The 4,895-nt window shown below is 40.4% G+C and overlaps 1 protein-coding gene across 4 annotated transcripts in view; it reads left to right on the top strand.

The window, feature by feature from the left end:
- The first annotated feature begins 3,745 nt into the window (after nt 1-3,745).
- Nucleotides 3,746-4,895, top strand: part of LOC308313182 (axin-2-like) — an 18,582-nt gene continuing 17,432 nt past the window's right edge. For 3 of the 4 annotated variants that reach the window (XR_013963859.1, XM_080760146.1, XM_080760144.1), the window contains exon 1: nt 4,327-4,534. The gene's annotated coding sequence lies outside the window, so the exon portion shown is untranslated. Of the gene's footprint in view, nt 3,955-4,326; nt 4,535-4,895 lie in introns of those variants that run through there. The other variant, XM_080760145.1, reaches the window with a different exon arrangement.

Raw genomic sequence — 4,895 nt, 5'->3', positions numbered from 1 at the left:
ATATTCTTCGCTCAGGCTTGAGATAAAGGGATAATCACTTCAAAGGGAAAGCTAGGGGGGAGAGTGCCCCCTCCCTCCCAGCTGAAAGGAGAAGTGGACAATACGCTAATTGAGAGGGGAACTGATCACAGGGTCTGTTCAAAGAGATGCTCAGCCACACCCCCTCCCCTCTGCCCCCCCTCCCTCCGATGCACTTAATTTTATTAGTGTTTATGGCGATACTTCAGCCAAAATTATCACTCAAACCCACCACGCTCTTTGAACTCCAAAATATTGGGTTATTTGCAATTATCCATAGCTTTTTTCTGTGCTATTTGGGCCTTGTGTAGGAAAAGGGTGATACATATGGGTAGTATGGATTTGATGTTTATGTTCAAACACATGTGCAATAATTACAGAGAACCTATATGGGGATGAGGGAGATCACCAATATAAATACTACATTATTGACGTCTTAGAACTGATTTATAGGCTACTAGGACATGATGCATTGTGAGCTTGTATTTATGCTATTTTCTGCAGGGGACACCATGATTGAGTTAGTATAGGCTATACATTAGGCATTTCTCATTTTATCCAGCGAGGGTTAATAATTCAAAATTGTGGTTACCCTCGCATGTCACAATTTCATTATGTCCATCGCCTCGTAACCTTCCTTGACACCTGTAGGCCTACTTGGCAGAGTGAAGTGTGTACTTTCTCAGTGTTGTCTTAACGCAGGGTCTAATTAAAGAGGAGGTTCACTTCCGGTGTGCAGTGATATAACAGATGCCTTCCATTTCATCCCTAGCATCAATTAGCCTCCAGGTCACCCCATTTTTATTAGGGATCAATAGCCAAGACAGTGCTGGTGTTCTCATCCTGTATTGTGCTTTTAAAAGCATTCGAATCTTCCTGTGAAATGGTCAGGGCACACACAAAGGGGTCAGGGTAGGGTCAACATCAAAAAGGACCACTCTGGGTCTACTTTATAGCACCCTTACTGCTTAAACAGAGGAGCGGGCATTCAAGGGTCAACAGGTGTATAGTATAAAATTAAATTTTAAGATATAATGTTTTAGAAGAGTTGAAGCTGTATGCAGATCAGATTTCATTTTCAGCGTGAGGTTTGGCTATTCACAATATTTATCAACTGAAGTAAATGCTATAAAGGAGCTAATTCGATTGTGGTGTATAATGATTGAATTAGAATTCTGAACTTCAAATACACATCAAACAGCATGAATGGGAAGGGCCAAAGTATTTTCTGCTTATATGAAACATTCTATTTTCTGGAAGTACAGGATAATTTGCCTGAACGTATCATCTTATCCTGCCAGTAAAAGTAAATCTACACCCTGCCAACCTTCAAATACTAGCATTAAAGAAGCTATTGCACAGATAGCAACTAGACTATGAGTTTAAAAGCTTACATTTAGACTTACTGTTCTATTAAGAGGCCCTTAACTTTACAGTGTGAATGCCTCTGACCCAATTTGTAATTTTGTGTTGCATTGCGCAGACAATGGGCACTTCCCATTCTGAAGTGTTGGAAGCTATATTGTGCATTTTGGGTCGACGATTGTTTGGATTGGTGGCAGTCATGTTTGTTTTACAGAACTCTCCCACATAAACAGTGGCTGTGGATGACCTCGGTACTTTTGCACACAGATAGTCACGCGCGTATATGTTCGCACAAGCATGCATCCACACACACACACACATGCACGCAGAGTCGCAGACACCCACATGCGCACGCACAGACACATGCACACGCACAGACACATGCACAAGCACAAACACAAGGAATAGCCTTTCCATGAGTGTCATGACAGGTCTGTCCTACAGCTATGTTCACATTAAGCGCAACTTCTATCTATATATATCAACTTTATATATGTCTGAATACACACAGTCAATCTGATCACTTGCAAATAACAGTGTGGACAGTCACACCTAAAGATCAGATTTGAGAAACAAAGCCTAATGACAACACCTCACAGATAGACAACGAGGTAACAGGTAGAATATCATTGCTGTGGGTAGAAACCCCAAACCGTTCCATTTGTATTAGGCTATTATTATTTTTAACCGTTGAAAAATAGTGAAAATAGCCACTGTACTTCTATTTTAACAACTTTTGTACGAATATCTTGTATGATCATGTATAGGGCAGTAATTTACCAAAAATAATCAAAATAATCAAAAGGTTTCTGCATGCCAGTGGAAGATTTGAAATAACTTGGAGCACATTGTTAGACTGGCCCTTGTGCAGGAATGGTTGAATGGTTGTCAAACATGGATCATATGCTGTTCCAAGACAACAAGAAAGTTGTGTTTGCATATGTTTGTTTGTTATTGTTTGTTTGTTTGTTTGGCTGGTTTTATTAGATACCAACAATTTGGTGAAGATGTGAAATATCTGAAAGTACAGTTATCTTATTCTTGACAACATGGAGAGCTATCTGAGGAAAGTGCCAACTCAATGACAATGTGTGTTCCTTGCAAGCAAATACTGACATGACAGACTATTTACTGTATGTCCTGCTTATATAACCATAACTATACTCAGTCTGCTCATATACCGATAGATTAATTTAATATTTTGCCATGTTCATTTTATTACAGATCACTCAGACCTGGCTGAATGTTCAGATGATTGAACTATGAGGGGGGGAATGATTGATTAACCGATTAAAAAAACAAAACATCAATCTAGGACACAGCTACAGACGAAATTAGATCATGTAGCCTATTTTGTAACTTCTCTTGTCCTGTACCATAGTGAGAGTTTTGTGAATTTGAAATTTCTGACTTATATAATTATATTTCCCCCTTTAAAGTTGATTTTCAACATCAAAGCGACAATATAGCCTTTGAAGTACCATGGGATTGGATCACTGTCTAACCCTCTCTAAGATTCTGCCACAATGACATTAGGGGAAGTCATGTGAATTAAAAGCCTGGAGAACACTCCTTGCCTTTGCGCTGTGTCCAATTTCAATCAATATAGCCATGCTATGTCATTTTGGTGTGGTGCGGACACGTGTCTTGTGTTGACGTCTGTATATGGCTAACTCTGTGACTAATGCAAAACATATTTGACAATTACACTATACATGGTGAATTCAAAGAGAACCAGAGAACCATAATCCCCCAAATAGCTTTTAAATTCTAAAATTGTGTGGCAATTAGGCTATTTAAATTTCCATTGTAAATGTCACACTGTCAATTTTGTTGTGAGAAAAAAAAATCTACATTGATTTCATTGTATTCCATTTAAGACACTCTGTGGTTGTAGCAAAAGAGGCAACAACTGTAGCTATTTCATGTCTGTTTCCAAAGTTTATGTAGCAACAGAAGGATAGCGAGAATAATGCTGTCGGGGCGGTAGATCACTTACTTCTGACGTTCCAAAGCCTCGGGGAGTTGGCTCGAGATTGCCTGTCTTTGATAAGGTCCTTACAAACAAGTAAAAACTTTATTGTGTCAAAAAATATCGTTTCTGCCCTTATATGGTCCTCGCTATTGTTCTCTGGCATATTTAGAGCCCAATTTGCGGTATGGAGAACGAACGAAGGATCGCGAAGCGTTTTGCGCTGCTTGGCTCTTTGTGTCATCGTAAAATATGTTACGTTGTTTTTATGTATCTTTCGGGACCAGGCCAGCGGTTCTTTTACTTTGAAGTCCACAGTTAAACCCTCCTCAGCCCAGTTCGTTTTGAAATAGCCTAGAGGAGATCTACCGCCTGCGATAGGACTTGAAACACTACCTGGAGAAGGGAAACGCTTCTTTTATAAATGGTTGTATTAAAAAGTCTCCTTTTTCATAAAAAACAAACAAACAAAACAACAACATATTTTGCAACGGAGAACAACACCAGCGATTCTTGGCATAACTCGCCGGGATACTTTTTGTGGGTGTATGTTATACTTTGACGTTTAAAATCAGGAAGGCTTCTCGTGAACATCGATGGTAAGTTGGAAAGAATGCTGTTCCACAGGCCCCCTCTCTTGGTCGCTTTGATGTGTTGCTGCAACGCTTTGAAGTTTAGGGAGCTGTAGCCAATGTTTGGTGTTGGTGGGCGACAAATAGGCTACGGTAAGGAGATAGATAAGTAGCTTAACAATCGTGGGGTATATACGCGAAATTGTGAATGTGTATCCTTGATTAAAAAAGAAGGGTGGAAGGGGGGGAAAAGATTACTGTGTTTATGTATCTCATCATAGTTGGAAAAAGTGGGATGTATACCCCCCTCCCCCCTCCTCCAGTTTGACACCCCCGCTGGCTGATCTACATAGTAGCTGTGCGCCTGCCTCCTCTGAGGTCAGTTGTTGAATGGGACAGGGGACATTAACTACACTAGTTGTTGTGTGCAGCCAGAGCGGACACATGTGTCACGATCTCTCCTGTGTTGGACTTGGATTACCGTTTGAAGAGTTTGGATTGTATGCATTATTTTCCTTCTACCCCGGGCGTGAAGTATCTTGAAGCCTTTTTGAACTTTATTTTCTGGACTCTATAGTGGATTTCTTTTTCTTGTTCTTCTGAAATGGTATGTGAGGTTCTTTGTACGCTCAGCACGGTCGTTTAGATGGATATAACCTCGGTTTATGCTATGCATGTAGTAGTTACATGGTTGTACGCTTGTGGAGAGTGCAGCATTAGGCTATAACATCGTTCTCAGTGAAGAGTCGCTGTAGCCTAATTCCATAGTTTGACGCTGATGTGCGCTTCCATTAACATTAAAATGTTTTAGATTGATATTTGAATCAAATTGAATGTCTCTTCATAACTTCCCTTGTAGTTCGTATAGGCGTTGAACCCCTAAACGGCACGTTGTAATAGCCTCACTTGATGTTTCGCTAGCGTTTACGCACGAGCGACTGGCTTCCCGTGGGGCTTTTTAGCCTGTA

This window comes from Protomyctophum bolini (assembly GCF_963924005.1).
Source record: "Protomyctophum bolini genome assembly, chromosome: 3".
Taxonomy (NCBI): Eukaryota; Metazoa; Chordata; class Actinopteri; order Myctophiformes; family Myctophidae; genus Protomyctophum; species Protomyctophum bolini.
The sequence above is the reverse complement of the archived record's forward strand: the minus strand, read 5'-3'. Positions and strand labels throughout refer to the sequence as shown.